The 12,905-nt window shown below is 37.6% G+C and overlaps 24 pseudogenes; all 24 read right to left on the reverse strand.

Annotated features, from left to right (window-relative positions):
- Nucleotides 1–219: 219 nt before the first annotated feature.
- Nucleotides 220–338, reverse strand: LOC124317499 (annotated as a pseudogene).
- Nucleotides 339–751: 413 nt separating this feature from the next.
- On the reverse strand, nt 752–870 carry LOC124317088 (annotated as a pseudogene).
- Nucleotides 871–1,283: 413 nt separating this feature from the next.
- Nucleotides 1,284–1,402, reverse strand: LOC124317510 (annotated as a pseudogene).
- Nucleotides 1,403–1,814: 412 nt separating this feature from the next.
- On the reverse strand, nt 1,815–1,933 carry LOC124317089 (annotated as a pseudogene).
- Nucleotides 1,934–2,347: 414 nt separating this feature from the next.
- LOC124317521 lies at nt 2,348–2,466 on the reverse strand (annotated as a pseudogene).
- Nucleotides 2,467–2,879: 413 nt separating this feature from the next.
- Nucleotides 2,880–2,998, reverse strand: LOC124317533 (annotated as a pseudogene).
- Nucleotides 2,999–3,411: 413 nt separating this feature from the next.
- Nucleotides 3,412–3,530, reverse strand: LOC124317545 (annotated as a pseudogene).
- A 413-nt stretch (nt 3,531–3,943) lies between these two features.
- LOC124317090 lies at nt 3,944–4,062 on the reverse strand (annotated as a pseudogene).
- A 413-nt stretch (nt 4,063–4,475) lies between these two features.
- On the reverse strand, nt 4,476–4,594 carry LOC124317556 (annotated as a pseudogene).
- Nucleotides 4,595–5,006: 412 nt separating this feature from the next.
- LOC124317091 lies at nt 5,007–5,125 on the reverse strand (annotated as a pseudogene).
- A 413-nt stretch (nt 5,126–5,538) lies between these two features.
- LOC124317568 lies at nt 5,539–5,657 on the reverse strand (annotated as a pseudogene).
- Nucleotides 5,658–6,070: 413 nt separating this feature from the next.
- On the reverse strand, nt 6,071–6,189 carry LOC124317580 (annotated as a pseudogene).
- A 413-nt stretch (nt 6,190–6,602) lies between these two features.
- Nucleotides 6,603–6,721, reverse strand: LOC124317591 (annotated as a pseudogene).
- Nucleotides 6,722–7,133: 412 nt separating this feature from the next.
- Nucleotides 7,134–7,252, reverse strand: LOC124317092 (annotated as a pseudogene).
- Nucleotides 7,253–7,665: 413 nt separating this feature from the next.
- LOC124316877 lies at nt 7,666–7,784 on the reverse strand (annotated as a pseudogene).
- A 413-nt stretch (nt 7,785–8,197) lies between these two features.
- On the reverse strand, nt 8,198–8,316 carry LOC124316889 (annotated as a pseudogene).
- Nucleotides 8,317–8,729: 413 nt separating this feature from the next.
- On the reverse strand, nt 8,730–8,848 carry LOC124316901 (annotated as a pseudogene).
- A 412-nt stretch (nt 8,849–9,260) lies between these two features.
- Nucleotides 9,261–9,379, reverse strand: LOC124317060 (annotated as a pseudogene).
- Nucleotides 9,380–9,792: 413 nt separating this feature from the next.
- LOC124316913 lies at nt 9,793–9,911 on the reverse strand (annotated as a pseudogene).
- Nucleotides 9,912–10,324: 413 nt separating this feature from the next.
- LOC124316924 lies at nt 10,325–10,443 on the reverse strand (annotated as a pseudogene).
- A 412-nt stretch (nt 10,444–10,855) lies between these two features.
- On the reverse strand, nt 10,856–10,974 carry LOC124317062 (annotated as a pseudogene).
- A 413-nt stretch (nt 10,975–11,387) lies between these two features.
- Nucleotides 11,388–11,506, reverse strand: LOC124317063 (annotated as a pseudogene).
- Nucleotides 11,507–11,919: 413 nt separating this feature from the next.
- On the reverse strand, nt 11,920–12,038 carry LOC124316936 (annotated as a pseudogene).
- Nucleotides 12,039–12,451: 413 nt separating this feature from the next.
- LOC124316947 lies at nt 12,452–12,570 on the reverse strand (annotated as a pseudogene).
- Between the last annotated feature and the right edge of the window lie 335 nt (nt 12,571–12,905).

Raw genomic sequence — 12,905 nt, forward strand, 5'->3', positions numbered from 1 at the left:
GAAATTTTTGATCTACGAATTTGGACTGGTAACCATCACGATTAAAAAACGCGATAAAATTTGACAAACTCTCAATGGAATTGATCCAGAATCATTCTTATAGATGAATTGAACCTATCTCTAAGGCATTGAAATGTTTCATCTACGAAATTGGACTGGTAACCATCGTGATTGAAAAAAAAATGTCAAGAAATTTGTTATTGAAAACAAACTATCCATCGCCAACGACATCCCGTATTCCCAAGCGGTCACCCTTCCAAGTACTAACGGGACTCGACGTAACTTAACTTCTGGGAGCTGACGAGACCAGGTGCGTTCTACGTGATATGGCCGTTGACATTCAAAAATGAAAATTTACCCTCCCAGTCCCAATGGATGAATAGAAAATCACTTCAAAGTGACAGAAATGTTTGTTCATTGAATTTGGACTGGTAACCATCGCGAATAAAAAGCGCGATCAACTTTGAAAAACTCGCAATGAAATTCATCCAGAATCATTCCTATAGATGAATTGAACCTATCCCTATGTCATTGAAATTTTTGATCTACGAATTTGGACTGGTAACCATCACGATTAAAAAACGCGATAAAATTTGACAAACTCTCAATGGAATTGATCCAGAATCATTCTTATAGATGAATTGAACCTATCTCTAAGGCATTGAAATGTTTCATCTACGAAATTGGACTGGTAACCATCGTGATTGAAAAAAAATGTCAAGAAATTTGTTATTGAAAACAAACTATCCATCGCCAACGACATCCCGTATTCCCAAGCGGTCACCCTTCCAAGTACTAACGGAACTCGACGTAACCTAACTTCTGGGAGCTGACGAGACAAGGTGCGTTCTACGTGATATGGCCGTTGACATTCAAAAATGAAAATTTACCCTCCCAGTCCCAATGGATGAATAGAAAATCACTTCAAAGTGACAGAAATGTTTGTTCATTGAATTTGGACTGGTAACCATCGCGAATAAAAAGCGCGATCAACTTTGAAAAACTCGCAATGAAATTCATCCAGAATCATTCCTATAGATGAATTGAACCTATCCCTATGTCATTGAAATTTTTGATCTACGAATTTGGACTGGTAACCATCACGATTAAAAAACGCGATAAAATTTGACAAACTCTCAATGGAATTGATCCAGAATCATTCTTATAGATGAATTGAACCTATCTCTAAGGCATTGAAATGTTTCATCTACGAAATTGGACTGGTAACCATCGTGATTGAAAAAAAATGTCAAGAAATTTGTTATTGAAAACAAACTATCCATCGCCAACGACATCCCGTATTCCCAAGCGGTCACCCTTCCAAGTACTAACGGGACTCGACGTAACTTAACTTCTGGGAGCTGACGAGACCAGGTGCGTTCTACGTGATATGGCCGTTGACATTCAAAAATGAAAATTTACCCTCCCAGTCCCAATGGATGAATAGAAAATCACTTCAAAGTGACAGAAATGTTTGTTCATTGAATTTGGACTGGTAACCATCGCGAATAAAAAGCGCGATCAACTTTGAAAAACTCGCAATGAAATTCATCCAGAATCATTCCTATAGATGAATTGAACCTATCCCTATGTCATTGAAATTTTTGATCTACGAATTTGGACTGGTAACCATCACGATTAATAACGCGATAAAATTTGACAAACTCTCAATGGAATTGATCCAGAATCATTCTTATAGATGAATTGAACCTATCTCTAAGGCATTGAAATGTTTCATCTACGAAATTGGACTGGTAACCATCGTGATTGAAAAAAAATTTCAAGAAATTTGTTATTGAAAACAAACTATCCATCGCCAACGACATCCCGTATTCCCAAGCGGTCACCCTTCCAAGTACTAACGGAACTCGACGTAACCTAACTTCTGGGAGCTGACGAGACAAGGTGCGTTCTACGTGATATGGCCGTTGACATTCAAAAATGAAAATTTACCCTCCCAGTCCCAATGGATGAATAGAAAATCACTTCAAAGTGACAGAAATGTTTGTTCATTGAATTTGGACTGGTAACCATCGCGAATAAAAAGCGCGATCAACTTTGAAAAACTCGCAATGAAATTCATCCAGAATCATTCCTATAGATGAATTGAACCTATCCCTATGTCATTGAAATTTTTGATCTACGAATTTGGACTGGTAACCATCACGATTAAAAAACGCGATAAAATTTGACAAACTCTCAATGGAATTGATCCAGAATCATTCTTATAGATGAATTGAACCTATCTCTAAGGCATTGAAATGTTTCATCTACGAAATTGGACTGGTAACCATCGTGATTGAAAAAAAAATGTCAAGAAATTTGTTATTGAAAACAAACTATCCATCGCCAACGACATCCCGTATTCCCAAGCGGTCACCCTTCCAAGTACTAACGGGACTCGACGTAACTTAACTTCTGGGAGCTGACGAGACCAGGTGCGTTCTACGTGATATGGCCGTTGACATTCAAAAATGAAAATTTACCCTCCCAGTCCCAATGGATGAATAGAAAATCACTTCAAAGTGACAGAAATGTTTGTTCATTGAATTTGGACTGGTAACCATCGCGAATAAAAAGCGCGATCAACTTTGAAAAACTCGCAATGAAATTCATCCAGAATCATTCCTATAGATGAATTGAACCTATCCCTATGTCATTGAAATTTTTGATCTACGAATTTGGACTGGTAACCATCACGATTAAAAAACGCGATAAAATTTGACAAACTCTCAATGGAATTGATCCAGAATCATTCTTATAGATGAATTGAACCTATCTCTAAGGCATTGAAATGTTTCATCTACGAAATTGGACTGGTAACCATCGTGATTGAAAAAAAATGTCAAGAAATTTGTTATTGAAAACAAACTATCCATCGCCAACGACATCCCGTATTCCCAAGCGGTCACCCTTCCAAGTACTAACGGGACTCGACGTAACTTAACTTCTGGGAGCTGACGAGACCAGGTGCGTTCTACGTGATATGGCCGTTGACATTCAAAAATGAAAATTTACCCTCCCAGTCCCAATGGATGAATAGAAAATCACTTCAAAGTGACAGAAATGTTTGTTCATTGAATTTGGACTGGTAACCATCGCGAATAAAAAGCGCGATCAACTTTGAAAAACTCGCAATGAAATTCATCCAGAATCATTCCTATAGATGAATTGAACCTATCCCTATGTCATTGAAATTTTTGATCTACGAATTTGGACTGGTAACCATCACGATTAAAAAACGCGATAAAATTTGACAAACTCTCAATGGAATTGATCCAGAATCATTCTTATAGATGAATTGAACCTATCTCTAAGGCATTGAAATGTTTCATCTACGAAATTGGACTGGTAACCATCGTGATTGAAAAAAAATGTCAAGAAATTTGTTATTGAAAACAAACTATCCATCGCCAACGACATCCCGTATTCCCAAGCGGTCACCCTTCCAAGTACTAACGGGACTCGACGTAACTTAACTTCTGGGAGCTGACGAGACCAGGTGCGTTCTACGTGATATGGCCGTTGACATTCAAAAATGAAAATTTACCCTCCCAGTCCCAATGGATGAATAGAAAATCACTTCAAAGTGACAGAAATGTTTGTTCATTGAATTTGGACTGGTAACCATCGCGAATAAAAAGCGCGATCAACTTTGAAAAACTCGCAATGAAATTCATCCAGAATCATTCCTATAGATGAATTGAACCTATCCCTATGTCATTGAAATTTTTGATCTACGAATTTGGACTGGTAACCATCACGATTAAAAAACGCGATAAAATTTGACAAACTCTCAATGGAATTGATCCAGAATCATTCTTATAGATGAATTGAACCTATCTCTAAGGCATTGAAATGTTTCATCTACGAAATTGGACTGGTAACCATCGTGATTGAAAAAAAATGTCAAGAAATTTGTTATTGAAAACAAACTATCCATCGCCAACGACATCCCGTATTCCCAAGCGGTCACCCTTCCAAGTACTAACGGAACTCGACGTAACCTAACTTCTGGGAGCTGACGAGACAAGGTGCGTTCTACGTGATATGGCCGTTGACATTCAAAAATGAAAATTTACCCTCCCAGTCCCAATGGATGAATAGAAAATCACTTCAAAGTGACAGAAATGTTTGTTCATTGAATTTGGACTGGTAACCATCGCGAATAAAAAGCGCGATCAACTTTGAAAAACTCGCAATGAAATTCATCCAGAATCATTCCTATAGATGAATTGAACCTATCCCTATGTCATTGAAATTTTTGATCTACGAATTTGGACTGGTAACCATCACGATTAAAAAACGCGATAAAATTTGACAAACTCTCAATGGAATTGATCCAGAATCATTCTTATAGATGAATTGAACCTATCTCTAAGGCATTGAAATGTTTCATCTACGAAATTGGACTGGTAACCATCGTGATTGAAAAAAAATGTCAAGAAATTTGTTATTGAAAACAAACTATCCATCGCCAACGACATCCCGTATTCCCAAGCGGTCACCCTTCCAAGTACTAACGGGACTCGACGTAACTTAACTTCTGGGAGCTGACGAGACCAGGTGCGTTCTACGTGATATGGCCGTTGACATTCAAAAATGAAAATTTACCCTCCCAGTCCCAATGGATGAATAGAAAATCACTTCAAAGTGACAGAAATGTTTGTTCATTGAATTTGGACTGGTAACCATCGCGAATAAAAAGCGCGATCAACTTTGAAAAACTCGCAATGAAATTCATCCAGAATCATTCCTATAGATGAATTGAACCTATCCCTATGTCATTGAAATTTTTGATCTACGAATTTGGACTGGTAACCATCACGATTAATAACGCGATAAAATTTGACAAACTCTCAATGGAATTGATCCAGAATCATTCTTATAGATGAATTGAACCTATCTCTAAGGCATTGAAATGTTTCATCTACGAAATTGGACTGGTAACCATCGTGATTGAAAAAAAATTTCAAGAAATTTGTTATTGAAAACAAACTATCCATCGCCAACGACATCCCGTATTCCCAAGCGGTCACCCTTCCAAGTACTAACGGAACTCGACGTAACCTAACTTCTGGGAGCTGACGAGACAAGGTGCGTTCTACGTGATATGGCCGTTGACATTCAAAAATGAAAATTTACCCTCCCAGTCCCAATGGATGAATAGAAAATCACTTCAAAGTGACAGAAATGTTTGTTCATTGAATTTGGACTGGTAACCATCGCGAATAAAAAGCGCGATCAACTTTGAAAAACTCGCAATGAAATTCATCCAGAATCATTCCTATAGATGAATTGAACCTATCCCTATGTCATTGAAATTTTTGATCTACGAATTTGGACTGGTAACCATCACGATTAAAAAACGCGATAAAATTTGACAAACTCTCAATGGAATTGATCCAGAATCATTCTTATAGATGAATTGAACCTATCTCTAAGGCATTGAAATGTTTCATCTACGAAATTGGACTGGTAACCATCGTGATTGAAAAAAAATGTCAAGAAATTTGTTATTGAAAACAAACTATCCATCGCCAACGACATCCCGTATTCCCAAGCGGTCACCCTTCCAAGTACTAACGGGACTCGACGTAACTTAACTTCTGGGAGCTGACGAGACCAGGTGCGTTCTACGTGATATGGCCGTTGACATTCAAAAATGAAAATTTACCCTCCCAGTCCCAATGGATGAATAGAAAATCACTTCAAAGTGACAGAAATGTTTGTTCATTGAATTTGGACTGGTAACCATCGCGAATAAAAAGCGCGATCAACTTTGAAAAACTCGCAATGAAATTCATCCAGAATCATTCCTATAGATGAATTGAACCTATCCCTATGTCATTGAAATTTTTGATCTACGAATTTGGACTGGTAACCATCACGATTAAAAAACGCGATAAAATTTGACAAACTCTCAATGGAATTGATCCAGAATCATTCTTATAGATGAATTGAACCTATCTCTAAGGCATTGAAATGTTTCATCTACGAAATTGGACTGGTAACCATCGTGATTGAAAAAAAATGTCAAGAAATTTGTTATTGAAAACAAACTATCCATCGCCAACGACATCCCGTATTCCCAAGCGGTCACCCTTCCAAGTACTAACGGGACTCGACGTAACTTAACTTCTGGGAGCTGACGAGACCAGGTGCGTTCTACGTGATATGGCCGTTGACATTCAAAAATGAAAATTTACCCTCCCAGTCCCAATGGATGAATAGAAAATCACTTCAAAGTGACAGAAATGTTTGTTCATTGAATTTGGACTGGTAACCATCGCGAATAAAAAGCGCGATCAACTTTGAAAAACTCGCAATGAAATTCATCCAGAATCATTCCTATAGATGAATTGAACCTATCCCTATGTCATTGAAATTTTTGATCTACGAATTTGGACTGGTAACCATCACGATTAAAAAACGCGATAAAATTTGACAAACTCTCAATGGAATTGATCCAGAATCATTCTTATAGATGAATTGAACCTATCTCTAAGGCATTGAAATGTTTCATCTACGAAATTGGACTGGTAACCATCGTGATTGAAAAAAAATGTCAAGAAATTTGTTATTGAAAACAAACTATCCATCGCCAACGACATCCCGTATTCCCAAGCGGTCACCCTTCCAAGTACTAACGGGACTCGACGTAACTTAACTTCTGGGAGCTGACGAGACCAGGTGCGTTCTACGTGATATGGCCGTTGACATTCAAAAATGAAAATTTACCCTCCCAGTCCCAATGGATGAATAGAAAATCACTTCAAAGTGACAGAAATGTTTGTTCATTGAATTTGGACTGGTAACCATCGCGAATAAAAAGCGCGATCAACTTTGAAAAACTCGCAATGAAATTCATCCAGAATCATTCCTATAGATGAATTGAACCTATCCCTATGTCATTGAAATTTTTGATCTACGAATTTGGACTGGTAACCATCACGATTAATAACGCGATAAAATTTGACAAACTCTCAATGGAATTGATCCAGAATCATTCTTATAGATGAATTGAACCTATCTCTAAGGCATTGAAATGTTTCATCTACGAAATTGGACTGGTAACCATCGTGATTGAAAAAAAATTTCAAGAAATTTGTTATTGAAAACAAACTATCCATCGCCAACGACATCCCGTATTCCCAAGCGGTCACCCTTCCAAGTACTAACGGAACTCGACGTAACCTAACTTCTGGGAGCTGACGAGACAAGGTGCGTTCTACGTGATATGGCCGTTGACATTCAAAAATGAAAATTTACCCTCCCAGTCCCAATGGATGAATAGAAAATCACTTCAAAGTGACAGAAATGTTTGTTCATTGAATTTGGACTGGTAACCATCGCGAATAAAAAGCGCGATCAACTTTGAAAAACTCGCAATGAAATTCATCCAGAATCATTCCTATAGATGAATTGAACCTATCCCTATGTCATTGAAATTTTTGATCTACGAATTTGGACTGGTAACCATCACGATTAAAAAACGCGATAAAATTTGACAAACTCTCAATGGAATTGATCCAGAATCATTCTTATAGATGAATTGAACCTATCTCTAAGGCATTGAAATGTTTCATCTACGAAATTGGACTGGTAACCATCGTGATTGAAAAAAAATGTCAAGAAATTTGTTATTGAAAACAAACTATCCATCGCCAACGACATCCCGTATTCCCAAGCGGTCACCCTTCCAAGTACTAACGGGACTCGACGTAACTTAACTTCTGGGAGCTGACGAGACCAGGTGCGTTCTACGTGATATGGCCGTTGACATTCAAAAATGAAAATTTACCCTCCCAGTCCCAATGGATGAATAGAAAATCACTTCAAAGTGACAGAAATGTTTGTTCATTGAATTTGGACTGGTAACCATCGCGAATAAAAAGCGCGATCAACTTTGAAAAACTCGCAATGAAATTCATCCAGAATCATTCCTATAGATGAATTGAACCTATCCCTATGTCATTGAAATTTTTGATCTACGAATTTGGACTGGTAACCATCACGATTAAAAAACGCGATAAAATTTGACAAACTCTCAATGGAATTGATCCAGAATCATTCTTATAGATGAATTGAACCTATCTCTAAGGCATTGAAATGTTTCATCTACGAAATTGGACTGGTAACCATCGTGATTGAAAAAAAATGTCAAGAAATTTGTTATTGAAAACAAACTATCCATCGCCAACGACATCCCGTATTCCCAAGCGGTCACCCTTCCAAGTACTAACGGGACTCGACGTAACTTAACTTCTGGGAGCTGACGAGACCAGGTGCGTTCTACGTGATATGGCCGTTGACATTCAAAAATGAAAATTTACCCTCCCAGTCCCAATGGATGAATAGAAAATCACTTCAAAGTGACAGAAATGTTTGTTCATTGAATTTGGACTGGTAACCATCGCGAATAAAAAGCGCGATCAACTTTGAAAAACTCGCAATGAAATTCATCCAGAATCATTCCTATAGATGAATTGAACCTATCCCTATGTCATTGAAATTTTTGATCTACGAATTTGGACTGGTAACCATCACGATTAAAAAACGCGATAAAATTTGACAAACTCTCAATGGAATTGATCCAGAATCATTCTTATAGATGAATTGAACCTATCTCTAAGGCATTGAAATGTTTCATCTACGAAATTGGACTGGTAACCATCGTGATTGAAAAAAAATGTCAAGAAATTTGTTATTGAAAACAAACTATCCATCGCCAACGACATCCCGTATTCCCAAGCGGTCACCCTTCCAAGTACTAACGGGACTCGACGTAACTTAACTTCTGGGAGCTGACGAGACCAGGTGCGTTCTACGTGATATGGCCGTTGACATTCAAAAATGAAAATTTACCCTCCCAGTCCCAATGGATGAATAGAAAATCACTTCAAAGTGACAGAAATGTTTGTTCATTGAATTTGGACTGGTAACCATCGCGAATAAAAAGCGCGATCAACTTTGAAAAACTCGCAATGAAATTCATCCAGAATCATTCCTATAGATGAATTGAACCTATCCCTATGTCATTGAAATTTTTGATTTACGAATTTGGACTGGTAACCATCACGATTAATAACGCGATAAAATTTGACAAACTCTCAATGGAATTGATCCAGAATCATTCTTATAGATGAATTGAACCTATCTCTAAGGCATTGAAATGTTTCATCTACGAAATTGGACTGGTAACCATCGTGATTGAAAAAAAATTTCAAGAAATTTGTTATTGAAAACAAACTATCCATCGCCAACGACATCCCGTATTCCCAAGCGGTCACCCTTCCAAGTACTAACGGAACTCGACGTAACCTAACTTCTGGGAGCTGACGAGACCAGGTGCGTTCTACGTGATATGGCCGTTGACATTCAAAAATGAAAATTTACCCTCCCAGTCCCAATGGATGAATAGAAAATCACTTCAAAGTGACAGAAATGTTTGTTCATTGAATTTGGACTGGTAACCATCGCGAATAAAAAGCGCGATCAACTTTGAAAAACTCGCAATGAAATTCATCCAGAATCATTCCTATAGATGAATTGAACCTATCCCTATGTCATTGAAATTTTTGATCTACGAATTTGGACTGGTAACCATCACGATTAAAAAACGCGATAAAATTTGACAAACTCTCAATGGAATTGATCCAGAATCATTCTTATAGATGAATTGAACCTATCTCTAAGGCATTGAAATGTTTCATCTACGAAATTGGACTGGTAACCATCGTGATTGAAAAAAAATGTCAAGAAATTTGTTATTGAAAACAAACTATCCATCGCCAACGACATCCCGTATTCCCAAGCGGTCACCCTTCCAAGTACTAACGGGACTCGACGTAACTTAACTTCTGGGAGCTGACGAGACCAGGTGCGTTCTACGTGATATGGCCGTTGACATTCAAAAATGAAAATTTACCCTCCCAGTCCCAATGGATGAATAGAAAATCACTTCAAAGTGACAGAAATGTTTGTTCATTGAATTTGGACTGGTAACCATCGCGAATAAAAAGCGCGATCAACTTTGAAAAACTCGCAATGAAATTCATCCAGAATCATTCCTATAGATGAATTGAACCTATCCCTATGTCATTGAAATTTTTGATCTACGAATTTGGACTGGTAACCATCACGATTAAAAAACGCGATAAAATTTGACAAACTCTCAATGGAATTGATCCAGAATCATTCTTATAGATGAATTGAACCTATCTCTAAGGCATTGAAATGTTTCATCTACGAAATTGGACTGGTAACCATCGTGATTGAAAAAAAATGTCAAGAAATTTGTTATTGAAAACAAACTATCCATCGCCAACGACATCCCGTATTCCCAAGCGGTCACCCTTCCAAGTACTAACGGGACTCGACGTAACTTAACTTCTGGGAGCTGACGAGACCAGGTGCGTTCTACGTGATATGGCCGTTGACATTCAAAAATGAAAATTTACCCTCCCAGTCCCAATGGATGAATAGAAAATCACTTCAAAGTGACAGAAATGTTTGTTCATTGAATTTGGACTGGTAACCATCGCGAATAAAAAGCGCGATCAACTTTGAAAAACTCGCAATGAAATTAATCCAGAATCATTCCTATAGATGAATTGAACCTATCCCTATGTCATTGAAATTTTTGATCTACGAATTTGGACTGGTAACCATCACGATTAATAACGCGATAAAATTTGACAAACTCTCAATGGAATTGATCCAGAATCATTCTTATAGATGAATTGAACCTATCTCTAAGGCATTGAAATGTTTCATCTACGAAATTGGACTGGTAACCATCGTGATTGAAAAAAAATGTCAAGAAATTTGTTATTGAAAACAAACTATCCATCGCCAACGACATCCCGTATTCCCAAGCGGTCACCCTTCCAAGTACTAACGGAACTCGACGTAACCTAACTTCTGGGAGCTGACGAGACCAGGTGCGTTCTACGTGATATGGCCGTTGACATTCAAAAATGAAAATTTACCCTCCCAGTCCCAATGGATGAATAGAAAATCACTTCAAAGTGACAGAAATGTTTGTTCATTGAATTTGGACTGGTAACCATCGCGAATAAAAAGCGCGATCAACTTTGAAAAACTCGCAATGAAATTCATCCAGAATCATTCCTATAGATGAATTGAACCTATCCCTATGTCATTGAAATTTTTGATCTACGAATTTGGACTGGTAACCATCACGATTAAAAAACGCGATAAAATTTGACAAACTCTCAATGGAATTGATCCAGAATCATTCTTATAGATGAATTGAACCTATCTCTAAGGCATTGAAATGTTTCATCTACGAAATTGGACTGGTAACCATCGTGATTGAAAAAAAATGTCAAGAAATTTGTTATTGAAAACAAACTATCCATCGCCAACGACATCCCGTATTCCCAAGCGGTCACCCTTCCAAGTACTAACGGAACTCGACGTAACCTAACTTCTGGGAGCTGACGAGACCAGGTGCGTTCTACGTGATATGGCCGTTGACATTCAAAAATTAAAATTTACCCTCCCAGTCCCAATGGATGAATAGAAAATCACTTCAAAGTGACAGAAATGTTTGTTCATTGAATTTGGACTGGTAACCATCGCGAATAAAAAGCGCGATCAACTTTGAAAAACTCGCAATGAAATTCATCCAGAATCATTCCTATAGATGAATTGAACCTATCCCTATGTCATTGAAATTTTTGATCTACGAATTTGGACTGGTAACCATCACGATTAAAAAACGCGATAAAATTTAACAAACTCTCAATGGAATTGATCCAGAATCATTCTTATAGATGAATTGAACCTATCTCTAAGGCATTGAAATGTTTCATCTACGAAATTGGACTGGTAACCATCGTTATTGAAAAAAAATTTCAAGAAATTTTTTATTGAAAACAAACTATTCATCGCCAACGACATCCCGTATTCCCAAGCGGTCACCCTTCCAAGTACTAACGGGACTCGACGTAACTTAACTTCTGGGAGCTGACGAGACCAGGTGCGTTCTACGTGATATGGCCGTTGACATTCAAAAATGAAAATTTACCCTCCCAGTCCCAATGGATGAATAGAAAATCACTTCAAAGTGACAGAAATGTTTGTTCATTGAATTTGGACTGGTAACCATCGCGAATAAAAAGCGCGATCAACTTTGAAAAACTCGCAATGAAATTCATCCAGAATCATTCCTATAGATGAATTGAACCTATCCCTATGTCATTGAAATTTTTGATCTACGAATTTGGACTGGTAACCATCACGATTAAAAAACGCGATAAAATTTGACAAACTCTCAATGGAATTGATCCAGAATCATTCTTATAGATGAATTGAACCTATCTCTAAGGCATTGAAATGTTTCATCTACGAAATTGGACTGGTAACCATCGTTATTGAAAAAAAATTTCAAGAAATTTTTTATTGAAAACAAACTATTCATCGCCAACGACATCCCGTATTCCCAAGCGGTCACCCTTCCAAGTACTAACGGGACTCGACGTAACTTAACTTCTGGGAGCTGACGAGACCAGGTGCGTTCTACGTGATATGGCCGTTGACATTCAAAAATGAAAATTTACCCTCCCAGTCCCAATGGATGAATAGAAAATCACTTCAAAGTGACAGAAATGTTTGTTCATTGAATTTGGACTGGTAACCATCGCGAATAAAAAGCGCGATCAACTTTGAAAAACTCGCAATGAAATTCATCCAGAATCATTCCTATAGATGAATTGAACCTATCCCTATGTCATTGAAATTTTTGATCTACGAATTTGGACTGGTAACCATCACGATTAAAAAACGCGATAAAATTTGACAAACTCTCAATGGAATTGATCCAGAATCATTCTTATAGATGAATTGAACCTATCTCTAAGGCATTGAAATGTTTC

This window comes from Daphnia pulicaria, unplaced genomic scaffold, assembly GCF_021234035.1.
Source record: "Daphnia pulicaria isolate SC F1-1A unplaced genomic scaffold, SC_F0-13Bv2 h1tg000057l, whole genome shotgun sequence".
NCBI lineage: Eukaryota > Metazoa > Arthropoda > Branchiopoda > Diplostraca > Daphniidae > Daphnia > Daphnia pulicaria.